The sequence below is a fragment of the Buteo buteo genome, chromosome 6 (genome assembly GCF_964188355.1).
Source record: "Buteo buteo chromosome 6, bButBut1.hap1.1, whole genome shotgun sequence".
NCBI classification, from domain to species: domain Eukaryota; kingdom Metazoa; phylum Chordata; class Aves; order Accipitriformes; family Accipitridae; genus Buteo; species Buteo buteo.
Window position 1 is genome coordinate 39,979,127 of NC_134176.1, and position 14,380 is coordinate 39,993,506.

Here is a 14,380-nt window from a genome sequence, read left to right on the forward strand (position 1 = left end):
TTCCCTATGGACCTATGCCCTATCAGGGGCTGTTTATCCTGTGTGGAAAATTCTCTGTGAGGATCTTCTGTGATCCACCCCTACCAGATTATTGCTAAATATTGCCTGGGTAAGGAGGAGGTGGAGCAGAGAATCAGTTTAAGGGACACTTGCAAGAAGAACTGACAGGGCTTCTGTTGGGATTTGTATTGCTTGTGTTATTACTGCAGTAACTCCCACTTAAATGTATGTAGATTGTAGAAGTGATAGTCTTTATTCTTGCTCCCTTCCTCGTTGCTCCTTCACAAAGTCTGTTTGCACTGAGCCCCAAAATAGATATAGCTGCTGACTGCAGGATGTCAGCAGAGCTTTTGCTGCTCCTTGTAGACAGAGCAAGATGTGCACGTGGCTCCATCTGAACATAGATCCTGGGACACAACACAAACTGAAGTCTGCAGATACCTTAAACTTTATGCTAGCATTCCTTTTCCCAGCCTTTTTGTTTTACTCTCCTCTCTTTTGTATAATTATTTCTTTGCTTTTTCATCTAGTATATTTTGTAGGAGTGTTACTGATTTTGTTGTGATCTTAAATATACCTAGGCTTTGGACTTCAGTCAGTACTTCAGCTTAGTAACTTTGCTATCTTTTATATTTATAATCTTTCTGGATCCATTCTGAAAACGGTATTTCAAGGGTGTGTGTTGAAGGGGTGGTGGAGGGTGAATACCAGAGAATCTACATCAAACAATTGCAGTACTTGCCACTATTTGGATAAAAGCTGTAGAAAGCCCCAGGGATCTTTTCTAAGAATTGTGAGCAGCCATTTCCAAGACACATAGTCATATGGGTTTGATCTGCCTGAAATATTTTTTGAAACTCATTTGAAATCTGGACTGGTTTTGAGGTGAAACTATAAATCAGCCACTCAGTAGTTCAGTAAAGTGTTGAAAGAGCACTTCAGCAATCTGAGGCAAAATACAGAGCTTTGAACTAGCTAATAAAACCTAAAATGCTATTGGGTTTTGTCACTGTAGTAATGATGTAGGCTGTCTATGAGGTCTGGGCTCCCTTGGGAGTCAAGATCTAGGTCTTGAATTTTGGTTTCACCTAGAGGAAAACCTGAAATTCTCCATCCTGAGAAGTCACATTAGCATCAGGCATGTAGTTTCCAAGGTCTGATAGCTGTTTAATTAGGGTGATTTAGTATTTGCTACCTACCTGCAGTATTTGGCTACAACTCCAGTTGCACTGTCTCATGCAAAGAAAATGACTCGGCCCTGGGGCAGAGTATGTGGGTGGCAGGACTGGCTGGTGCGCAGCATCACCACGGGGCCACACTTTCGCTGCAGGACAGCTTGGCCACCACAACCCTTTTTGGCCGCACTTCAGGGAGCGATGCCGTGCAGCAACTCAGTGCTGGCGGGCTGGAGCTGCCTGCCAGCATGTGGCTGAGAGGGAAAAAGTTCCCTCTGTCCTTCGTCATCTTTTCTACCCCGCAAAGGAAAGCTGGCCCTAAGAGCCGAGGGCGTTTGATGTGCCAGCAGTGTCAGCAGAACTGAAAGCTGGACAGGACCCTTGGGATAGGCTAGAGTGGATAAGCTGTCTCTTGTCAGACATATAAAGGGGCATTAAAACCCCTCCTTCATCCCATTTGTCACCACCAACTGGGATAACACAGAAACAAAACTAACAAAGGACTGTGAGTCATTTTAATTAGGGCACTAATGCTTAATAAAAGTGTAATGCAGAATAAATTATCTTTAGGTCACTTCTTAGGAGAGCTCACAGGTGTTCCCTGAGCTGGAAAAGGGTGGCTGGACCTTTCTTTTCCTCCATATGCTGCTTAGCCCTGCAGTCCCAAAGGGCAGTTATCTTCTCCCAGCTCCCTGGGAGCAAGGTCTGCCCTCTTTCCAGCACTGGCAATAGCAGTAGCAGCTCTTAAATGTCAGGAACAAGTTCAACAGAGGGATGCAAGAAACCAGTTTGAGGGCAGCATGTGCCTGCTCTGCCCATGTCTGCCCCGCTATTTCATCCTGTGTGTTGCCTCACTCTAGGATAGTGGCTTCTTACGTCTGCAGTGAACTTGCTTCAGAACGGACCCCACCAGCTTCATCCCTCTGGCCAGCGCTGCCTTCAGCTTACGGAGCTGTCCCATGGTGGTTTTGCTGTTCAGATAATTCTCTGAAGGGAGAGCCATCACTCTACAAATTCACCTGTCTCCCTCCTCTTCTTTTACTCTGTGTGTGCATACATACATATATGTGTGTGTATATATATACACGTATACATATGCATATATGTATATTTTCCCTCTTCAAGGGCCACCAAGGGCAGCAGCAGAAGTTTACCACTGCTGCAGCTGGAGCTTCCTGCAGGCCAGTAAGTCCTGGCTGTGTTTGCTCTTTGTGTTGATGAAGAACCACAGGCTTCACTGGCTACAGATGCTGTTTATACCACACTGATTTGAGCAAGGGTAAAAAAAACCCCAAAAACCCCACAACATTTTCTTAGTCTTCACCAATCAATCAGGATTAATGTGCTTTGGTAAAATGATGGGGGAAGCTGGAATGCTAAAGCATACTAAAGAACACTAAAGTGACCAATAAATATTTAAAAGTGGATGGTGAAATAGATGGTGTTTTTCTCAGAAGAAACACAAATCTTTGCAGCAAAGGGTAGAAGGGGAGAGAGGGAAGGAGGAGGAAAGAATGCATTTTTGTTCTGTGTAATTTGGGACCTTTGAAAGAAGGACAGTATTTCCTATTGTGATGGGTGGACACTAGCAGATAATGACCTCAATTCTTTAATTAACTGCACTGAAAGTCCATTCCATTATTTAGATCTTGCGTTGTGTATGCATTTTTTTGTCTCTGCTTTAATGCCCGAAGAGAAATGCCAGACTCTGCGTGATCAGTCAGTGTGCTGAACAGTGTTATCTCATTCCACACTTATGACTGTAGGGGTATGGTTTAGGTAAATGGAGAACAGATTTTGTATTCTTCAGAAATCCCCTGTGTTAGTTCCAGTGTCTTGGCCAAAGGTGTTTAAGTTGATGATGCAGGTAAATCATCTTATGGCTGTCCTGGCTTTACAGGACAGATAGAAGGAAAAAGTGACAGTAACATGTTTTATCCAATAGCATACCATTTTACTTGAAATACCCAGCACTAGAAGGTTTGTTGAGTATAAACGTGACATGTTTTTCCCAGTTAGCATGTGTATATGCAGAGTGGCACTTTGATCTCCTTTGTTCTTAGGTTGTTGTCACTCACTCAGACTCTGTACACAAATGCATTGAATCTTCTTTGTCATGTAATCTTTATATTTGCTTACACTTATGGAAAATAGGTTTTGAGCACATACATACCTATTCAGAATTTTCCACTCACTGGAGATGAAGGTTGTGTTATGCACTCATTCTGAACTCTCTTTGCCAAGACAAATGTCAGCATAACATGAAAGATGATGGAGAATCAGATAGTAAAACCTTTTTGCATTAAACAGCTTCTGTCAAGTCATTTTATTACTCTGTCATCCATACACAACACACCCCGCAGCTGAAGCATGTGATCTTGCATTGCATGATCTTGCTAGCCTTAGCATTGGTGTGATTTCCCCCACATGCTTTTAGCTCAATAGATCAGTCAATCCTTACCATTAGGACCTCACCTGGTGAGACCTACCTAGACTTTGTGACAGACATGCCATTTTTACCGGAAGGGTTGGTGTTTCTTCCAGATCACTGTACATGCCTATATGTACGCACTCCAAAACTGTGCTTCCCTTCTGCCACCAAACAGCTAACATTGATTGTGCTGGCACAGAGGGTTGTGACCTGCCCAGGAATTTCTCTTCCGTGTTGTCAATGCTGCATTAAATTCAACTCCTAAAATTTTGCTATTTATCTTATCGTTTTAAAGAAAACCCCAATTTGACAATAGCATTGTCATTTCAGCAGTGTAGGGTCTACTTTTTTCATTCCCAAGTGCCATTACATCATCTGGAAACACGTTTCTTCAGTAATTTGGTATGGATCTTTAAACTTGACTATATCTGGTGAAGGCGAGTGACAGGATAACTGTGCCAAATTTTCATTATTTGCTATTTTCTGAGTTACTAACTATAAAATCATAGACAGGAAGATGGTGAGCTTGGAGGACACTGGGTGCATCTGAAGACCTCCAAGGCTACTGCTGGGATCAAGGAATTAAAGCCTGGTGTGGCGTCAAAGAAGATGAAAACACTTGCAGGCCTTCAGAAAGGAGAAGGACATGGGACATAGGTGACTATTTTGAAACAGGGTGGCAGTGCTGACTGTTCTGGGAGAGACCATGGAGGACCAGAAGGGTTTGACAGCAAAATGGGCAAAACTGCATTTGATGGAGAGTGCTCTGCCTCAGCAAGTGTGTGCACCAGGAAGGAAAAAAAGATATTTCTCCACAAATTCGGACTAAACTGAACTTCCTTTTCTAAGCCTGTGCTAGTCACACACACAAACCATCTCCAGTACTTTGTAACACTACCCAGTGCCCATGGGGAACACTTCTGGTTTGCCTTGCATGTTCGGTTCAACTTAAATAATTTGTTGAGTGAACAGATGGCTGGGGCCCCATATTGCTCCGAGTAGTAAGTTGCTGGGTTTAGTGCAGGATAAGCGTTGTGTCCTGGGACTTCTTGGTGGACAAGAGGGAATTTTCCCCCACATATTTGTTTTTTCTTTTGCACAGCAGTGCGGACATGCACTCCAGGTTGTTTCAGTTTAAGACCGTGAATACCCAGTGCACACCCCTATTCTATAGGCAGCTCCAGGGAAGCAGTCAGGTAATTTGAGGCTCTTAGTGAATATACAGTGAGGAGAGAAACTTTCTCCTGCAGCTCTTTAGCTTTCATACAAGAGGATGTCTTGCAGAGGGATGACAATCTGATAGTAACCCTTCATTAGAAGGGAGTGATGGAGAGAATCGTGATCTGCATGGTAAGAGTTGTGGCTACTAATTACCAGAGCAGGTGAGATGACAATCTTCAAGCCTCATTGCACCTGGTGTCCCCTTATCTGGTTTGTCTTCTTGTAGCTGCCAGTGGTATTTCTTCAGCTTGGTTTCAAGTACACTGTGCAATGTGACCGAGATAGTGCAATTACTCCCATTACTAATGCATATGCATAATTAAATCCAGAGGGCTAATTTGCTGCTTTGCAAGCTTTTTATCATCCAAGGGGAAAAAAAGGATTCCCAGGCAAAACTCACTTGCAAAATAGAGGCTAAGTCATGCAGAGAACTTGATTTTAGTGTTTCAGTGCTTAGGTGCCCTGATGACCAGTGAAATGAACAGCCTGGTTAAGTGGATATTTAGGTGCTAATTAGAGCTACAAAAGCTGCCATGCAGAGTCAGGCACTCTCTGAGATGGCCAGCAGCAAATGCCAAGAGAGGTGCAGGAGCCACGTGTTTAATTTTGAATGATGGGAGCACCTCCCTTCATTCATGCTGCTCATCCAAGGCATCAATTACCTCAACGGCTGGCCCAGCTGTTATCCATAATATTCACTGATTAAGTGAAATCCTCCTTCTGCAAGATTTAGACTAGGGATTTGCTGGTACGTTCAGCAGTGACAAGAAACACGCCACAACCAGTTCTTCGGAAATATTTTGCTCCTCGTTCTACCCCCCACCTTCCTTATTATAGCAGTGGCAGCTTATACCACCCCACCGTCCTCTTCCTGCAGCTACTGTCTGTGCTAGCTTGGGGTTGTTGGAATTCCTACGGGATCCCAGTTAGCAGATACAGCTGCTAGAAGAGGAACGCCTTATCTGTGAATACCTGTAGGACTGAAATATTGAATTATTCCATGCTGTCAGGACTTGAGTATATTTGGGCAGGCCTACAGGCAGAAATTTAAGCAACCAGAGAGCTTTACTGGTGGGATCTTAGGTGTCATGGGGATTCAGCCAGCTCCAAAGTTAGGTAACAGCTGAAAAGGGGGCTCTGAGGATTTGCATTTTGAATGAAGGAAAAAATCTCTCTGCAGATTTAGCCTGCATAACTATGCAGGATGGGAGGCAATGGGGAGCCAGCATTACATTATATTAATTGTCTGAGCAAAGTGAAGCCTAAAATTCCCCTCAGTGCTCTTCTTCTGTCTGTCAGAGTTCTTGTTCAATAGCTGAAGACTGTTTAATTTAGAAATGCATGTGACAAAGTCCTCCAAGATGCACTGTGGCTAGTATTCCTCCCCTGGACCTCAGAGAACTCACTGTTGGAAATGAACGGGACTTCAGATCGTGACCCTCTGTGACTGGGTCTGCACACAAGGTAAGCACTACATATAGTTGAAATACATAAATCTGCTGCAAATTGATTCCACTTCACAGAAACATAGTTGCTTTCCTTTATTCCTGTATCTTTCAATGTAATTGTGTTATTGATTTGGGAGCATTTCTGACACCAAAAGACTTTAAGGGCTAATATGAAGATGGAGTATGAAAGTCTGGATTCCTGCAGGAGATAACTGTGGAATATAGTGCTATACTGGGAACAGAGAGTGGTGGGAAGAGCCACCAACAGTCTTTGGAGGATGGCAAAAAACGTGTATGTGAAAGACTCATTTTTATGATGTGTTTGGAGGACCCCCAGGTGGCTAAGGTTCAAAATTTAGGTTTTAGTAAATTTTTTATGAAAAGGGGGCTAGAGCAGATAAAATACCTGTTAGTTCCCATTAGAGATACCCATAATCACGGCTGGCTCAAGACCTCTCAGTGATTCGGAGAAGACTCGGCTTTGCTGTGGTAGAGGAATAACGTGTCCAGGTGATTTATCCGGCAGAGGTGCAAAGACAAGCAGAGCAGGATGAGCAGCCAGAGAGGTCAAGGGGAGCCTGCTTGGTCTTGGTGTCCTGCTGCCTGGGAGATGGTCCTGCCACTGGGCCAGCGCCCTCCGGCTGCTGTGAGCCTTGAGGATCTCTCCCTCATGCATGTATGTTGCCCTAGGCAAATGCCTGTCTTCATCTCAGGTCAGTCTTTGGGACCTCTGACCGCTTGTTGCCCAGCTGAGCTGTGTCGCACACCAGATTTTTTTGAGAGGTGCTGCTTCTGTTAGTCAGGTCCTGCCTAGATACTGATGTTGGGAACCTAAAAACAGAAGGGCCAACCTTCACGTTTAAGGCAAAATATTTCTCCATCACATTTGCCAGGAGGGTTAAGGAAGCCAGCGATGGTGGAAACTGAGCCAGCAGGTTTCACTGCCCACACTGACAGCAGTGCTGTAATAGGCTGATACTAACAGGAACAAGCAACCCTCTTCTATACAAACACGCACACAGGCTCCATTTCAGTCCTTAAAGGTGAGCTCTCTGAGTGAGGATTTTCACCCTGTCATTACTGCACTTGGCACACCATACACATTTGTACTGAAGAGCTGCAGTTCTTCCCTGTTGCTTTTTTTGTAGTTACAAAGCATCAGAGGTCTCTGTGCCAGAGATGCTCTTCCAAGTTGGAAACTATGAAAACTAGGACAATGACCCTCTGGCATGCTGCTAGTAATGAACTGCATTTGAAAAACATAATGTTTTTTCTAATGGACTGCACATCATTCTCATAACAGCCTTTTGATTCTGGCATTTATTATCCTCATCTGAAAGTGGCTGGGGTTGGTGAAGCACAGAGACCATAGTCCATGAGTCCAAGATGAGGTTGGTGCTGGAAGGACATCACGAGTGATGCTCAGTGCTGTGCTTCCTTGCTATCGATCACCAGAAGAGGGGCCTCTAAATATCAGGGATGGGAAATAATGGCTGAAGATTATCAGAGCAGGTGGAAGCAACAAAAATAGATCAGGAAAAGCCTAGAGGCTGAGGGAAGACTGAAAACTGAACATAGGTCCTTTCCTGATAGCTTTTGATTGAAATCTTTCACATGAAAGATTTCTGGAGTTTAACACTCTTCCATGGAGTAAGCCAAAACTGATGTCCAGAAACAGCATGCAACCAAAACCAAAATTCTGGGGTTTGCTTTCCTAGGTAAATATAATAACTATTGTATCTTTCCATCTACATCAATCAGTAGTTAGACACCCCCCCACCCCTCCCAAAACAGTGTTATTACTCTGCATATTCCAGAAATTTGATTGAAAAAGCTTAACAGAAAGAAATGGAAAATACTGCATGCTATCTACTTGACTTCAGCAGGTACAGTATTTGCTTTAATGAATAATGATGTATCTCTGCAGATCAAGAATAAAAATACAATCCCCACTATCAGTCCTTACATTAAATTTTCAAATCATCCATTCAATATTAACTAAATATAGGTACAGTAAAATAAAGAAGCATTTGTTTGTTTATACTCCCTCAGCTATGCAGGACATTATTCTGTGTGTTACATCAAAGATTTCCTTTCAAATTCACCTGATTTGAAAGGCAGTTTCTCCTGACTATGCAAGTCAGCAGAGAAAGTGGCTGTATTTTATCAAATTCAGCTGTACTTTTCTTGCTGAAGCATGTTCAAAAGCCAACAGATCTATTTTTGTGATTCATTGCAGTCCATTCTGCTGCTATTCAGTTGAAGGAAGCTATTTTTGTAATTATTCAGTAGCAAATTTATCAATTTAGCTAGTAGTGAAAAAGTTCCAGACATCTCTCTGATGAAGGATGATAAATGGATCCAGAAGAAAACTGTTCCTCTACAAAAGGGAGTGAGCTGGCCTGGGAGAGACTTGCACACAGCTCTGAACTAGCGTCACAAAAAAGAAAAGCTCTGCTTTGAAGCAAGAGATGGACAAAGACTGTCTTTTACATATGTTGAGGCTTTTGCATGTAAGTTATTTGGTATTGTATTAATCAACCTATTGTATTTATTATGAGAGAGGTCTTGAAAACGGTCTCAAAATATTAGTCTGATGTTTTTAGCCAGTTCAAAGAAAAAAATCAGGGCAAGGCTGAAAAATGTCTAAGAATATCCCTTCTGGCTACTTGAGGGAGACGAAAATTTTCATTTTTTTAAAACATAGGAAATTTGCCTCTCATCAAATTTAACTGTGGTAACCATTAGAGCAAAACCTAACCAGCATCCTTATGACTGGTCTGTGACTCCGTCTCCCTTGTGGGCTGAACAGCAATGTCCCCCTTCTAGGAAGGAGGACACCAGTCACCACATCAGTTCTCAAGCCCAAGAGCAAGCAACTTGTTGTCTTTGTATTTATCAAATAAGAAACCTTCCTTCTAGAGCTGTTAAAAAACTGGAGAACAGGGGAGAAAATATGTGGATGTGTTCACCTTTTGAAATGATGATCTACAATGCTCCAGGTGTCCCAGTGACCAAGGACAGCTGCGCCCTCCAATCCTCTCCGCACTCCGTAGGCTAGAGCCCTGCCAGCACTTCCACAGGGAAGGGAATACAGCTCAGGAGATTGCCCCAAGGGTGGTGATAACGCAGCCCTGCTGGGATGGTGGCCTTGCTCTGGGGTGGGATAGGTTAGGGTGCAGAGGGGGGGCTGCAGCCTGGGGCACACTGGCAGCACTGGATGGCAGTGTTACACAAGTTCAACCAGGTTTTCTTCCTTCGAGGTTTGGGAATAAAGACAAAGCATGCCATGCCTGTGACTGAAATGTGTAGTTTTTGGAGGGGGCATCTGTAAGTCCTATTGTGATGTACTTGTTGCTCTTCTGACCATCTCCCATCCTGTCTCTTTTCTTTGGGGACTACTCTCCCGTTGCTTTCTTACCTCCCAGCTCTCTTTCTCTTTTTCTTAGTGTGTACTGGACTGTTTCCCGTGCCTCTTCTGAGCTGACTGGGTACTGGAAAGGTCACAGAGCTAATCAGCAAGCTTTGCCACTGCGAAAGCAATATATAAAAACCCAACAACCATAAACCCAACAAAGACAATCTCCCCTCCTCCTTACAGTTCTTTAGCTTTAGGCAGAAAGGACCAGGAGGGGAAGAGTGCATTGGCAACAGCCCAGTATATGTGCATTTAATATTAAGCCTGCTAGAACCAAATATACTGCAGGGAAAATACAGAATTTGTGCAGCCAACAGTTTACTTCTGTTATGGAGTTTGCCTGTCACTGGTAATGGCACAGAGTAGCGATTCCAGGGATGATGATAAGCCAGAGCAATGTGCATGTAATCCCAGTGCTGATATACACACCAGCACTGTCACTCCAGAGAGGTATGGAACATACCTCTGGCAAGAAGATAGTGAGTCAGTAAAAGCAGCTGAATAGGTATCATTGTGGTTTTGTTCCACATGCTTGGATCCTGAGCTGGGATTTTTCTTCTACTTTTCATCTCATTTCTCATTGTAATACCAGGGTCACACTTTCATACAGCAAATATAATTACAGTGCAGTTACACTGTGTGACTCCGTTTCATGATACCTATAATTACCATTCATTCGTGTATCCAGGAGGTTAGTTAATTCAGTGAACGAATTACTTATCAGTCTACTTTCTGAGTTACTATCTCACATTTTAATTGCAGTGGTACTTTTTGCACATATATATATATATATATATATGAGGGTTCACTGTAGGATAGTCATTTGTATTTTGTTAAGCTTATGACGGAGTTCTGCCTGTTTACAAGTATATGGTATTTGTTTGTGTAGCAGTAGTATGTTAGGTCAATTTAAAAAGTTAAATCAATATCCAGACTTGTAATGCACACCTATCAGTCTTACCTGAAATTCCTGCCCTGCTGAAACATGCGTGTACCCCAAAGAGGTTAAGACGGGTAGTGGGGTTGACTCCTGTTTTTACAAGCCTCCCTGTTTTATGTGCTCTGCTTTAGAGGTGATCCAGAGCTGCCTACATTTCAGATGATTGGCAAGGCTTGCAACGCATGGCAAATCCTTGGGATCAGGAGAAAAGTCACGAAGGGCATTGCTGTCCTCCTTCCTGCTCCTTCTGCAGAGCTGTGGGTATCCTTCTGCTGGATTCAGCAGGGCTTGGCTTCCACTCGGGGATTATGGCTTTACAGTCCCAATGGTGACATTAGTTTGATGTAACTTTTTTTGTTTTAAATAAAAAGATTTTGCCCACTTTAGTAGCTTACGAGGATCAGTCACACTTCAAAGGGTTCCCAGGCCGAAGTCCTGCGGCCATTTGATGTTAGAAGGTGGCAGGAGGCAGCTCCCTGCTTCCTTCATTCCCCTCCTCTCCTGCCTTTGTTCTTTATCCCCAGATAAAGCTGCTGGCTGGAACCAGCAGCAGCAGCTCGGCCAGCAATGAAGGTCTGCCATACAGTGCTGAAGAGCTTCCTTGGCCAGACTGGAGCCACTGCAACGTGGCCAGGCCAACGAGCCTCTTCTACGCTTTTCATCTGCTTGACTATCTTCCCCCATTCCAGAACCCCCTTCCAAAGCCCTGTGCATGCTCTCCCCTTCCTTTGCTACTTCTTCTCTCCTCTTACCCTCACTCCCCTTTTTGCTTCCCCTAGCACCCTGAGCTGGGTCTCCAGCACAGATCAGAAGGAGGAACTGCCCGTGCACAGCTCCCACACAGCCGGCACAGGACCACATTGCTGGCAGAAGTCAGTTGCACGTATTCTGCCTCAAACCTCTCCATTCCTTCTCCCTTGAATGCCTATAAATGCTGTATTGATTTTTCAGGCAAAGAAAAAACAAAACAAAAATAAGGAGAAAAAGGTATAGGAACCAAGCAGAAAGAAACAGAAAGACAGCAAGAGAGTTCTTTCCAGCTTTTATTCCTACTCTCCCCCTTTTGATACCTCCCCCTTCTCCTCCTTGTGTCCCTGTTTCTGTTCTTTCTATCCTTCCCTTTTGTAATTTTCTTTTCCTACTTCCCAATCTTCTGTTCATCTATCTATGCTCTTCTTTATAACCTACTATTCTTCTCCTGGGGAATTAGATTTCAAACCCAGAGACAAACTGTCTCTGCACACTGGAGGAAAATGTCACTAGGTTTATATTTCTTTATAGGTCTGTGACTGTAGGTTTTTCAGAGGATCTTGGAATACAAAGGCACTCACACCACTTTAAAAAGGATTGGGAACTCAGCCCTTAATTCTCCCAGGACTCCAGGACCCTGTCTGAAACCTTGAGATGGCAGGTGCTGTGAAAGGACCAGGGGAACAAAATCCACTTCAGTTTGTCATGCCAAAGGCCTGGGCTTAAGTCTTGCCTTCCCGCTTGGTGAGTACCAGCTGCTGGAAGGGCAGGTTGCCCTGGGGTGGAGGGAGAAAGGAGAGGGCAGTGATGGGAACTGTGCCTTAGCCAGCTTGTAAACTGTCTTTATAGGGGTACGAAAATTAAGATAATTATATCTCTTTTAATAAGAGGCCGTTTGTGTGCTTTTGCTGTTTACATGTATCTGGAAGGAAATCACAGGCAAGCGCCTGCCAAGTATATCCCTAGAAATATTTTTGAAACTGTCATCCACAGGCATTGAATACCAGAGGCTGTTTAATCTCTCTCCCACTTTCTTTCTCTTTCCAAGCCCCCACCTCCCACTCTCTGGCCTGGTTTTTGTAGGGAAAAGAGTTTGGCTTTTTATTGCAGTGTAAAGAATTAGTATACTGGTCCCATTTGGTGCCACTGCTAGTCCAGCTGACCTTTGGATCTCCAGTACTGTGAGGCAGATGGATTTTTGGAATGGATATGCTTCTTCTATAGCCATCAAATACCTTAGTCATTATTTGCATTCAAATAGCCATTATGAGTGATTTAGGGAAATGAAATCCAGAAGGAAACCTAGAGAAGAATGTGTAAGGAAACCGAGTCAGGTTCATGGCACAAACTTACCTAAAAATCTGTTGAAAGTGTCCAAACGGATCCCTGTGCATCCATGTCCTGCAGCTTGTGGAGGAGTCTCTCTTCACTGTTACCAAGAACAGAAAACTTGAAATCACCCAAACCTCCTGATGTTCACCACAGCGAAAACAACTGGAAACTACAATCCAGAACTGTCAAACTATACTATGGGAAAAAGCAAAGGAGGCACTTTGGAAAGCAAACACAACCCTCTCCAATAAGCACTGGCCAGTCAGTTATATACCTTAAAAACACAACTTAGAGCATATTACTTATATTTGAAGGTAGTGAAAACATGAAGTGTGATCCTAAACTGGAAGCACGCATAGATCAACTCATTGCATGGCTAGCATATGGAAACAGAGGATCTGTCCTGCAATATTGCTATTGTCATGTTACCAGGAAATCTGAATGGAGAAACAAATATTAGCAGAGGTAGAGCATTTTCTGACATCAGGGTGTGCATAGCGACTTCAGTTTAAGAAAAAACCGCAACAGCTCTATGCGCACTCTTCCTTGTACATTTCCATCTTTTATTCAGGACAGACACTCCAAGATTTATTCATTTTTTTTCATACACGTTTTCTGAGATCTAGTGCTTGAATTGTTACTATTAGTAATTTAGATTCCTGGGGATAACAGGATCACCAAACATAGAGCCAGAGCTGCCATATGTGTCTAAAGTGTGCAGTGTACAGTTAAAACACAATCCATCTGCACTTTGGAGTCACAGGGATTTTTCCATGGAATAAAGTGGATGTAAAGTCAGACTGAATGGGGTGAAAGCGACTTAAAGAAGAGATTGACTTAGACATCCCTACTTTTAATTGTGTTATTTAAAATACTTTAGCGAAGAATTGACCATTTCTTATTCTATCTGAATTAATTTGTCCATCTTTCATTCTTTCTTTATTAAATTACAATTCAGGTATTGGCAACTTCTGAATTTCTAGGTGCATCTAATAGCTGCGAATCTTGGGTTTATAATTGGTTACAATGAACAGAGGCAAAAACCCCAAGTTAATGGTCTTTCTGAAGAACTGACTAATTTGCTCTCATAAGCGGATATATAAACATTAATTACATTCTGAAGGGCTTCAGCTATTAAAACGAACTTAGAAGGGAATACAGGACTGGTCTAAATTATCAGTTCTGCTTTTAAATGGGGTGGCCAAAACCACTGGTGACCCTGGTGTTCCCCCCCTCCACACAGTGGCGTTTGGCACCAAGCTCACCTTGCATAATATTGACATTTAAAAAGTTTCCTGCCACATTCATTACAAAGCTCTGTCACCAGGCTACAGGGTCTTTGGTCAGGGACGCTTACCTACTTTTTTTTTCTACGGTTCAAGTTTTTGCGAGAAGTTATCTCCAATACTGTGGTTCACTATTTTACCTGATAGAGCAGTTTTATTACTATTATTATTTACTGAGTGCTTGCATCATGACTGATGCAGTCCCTGAATAGGACAACACAGTAGACAGGGTGTGTACCTACATGTACCTGCATTGGAGGTTGCAGAGGTTGGGTTTGGAGAGGTGTTGCACTAGGTGTACCTGCTGTGCCTGGGAAGTGACCAGTTTCATGGGGCTGAGGTGCTGCGAGCAGGATGAGACCCTGCAGCTCTGACCACT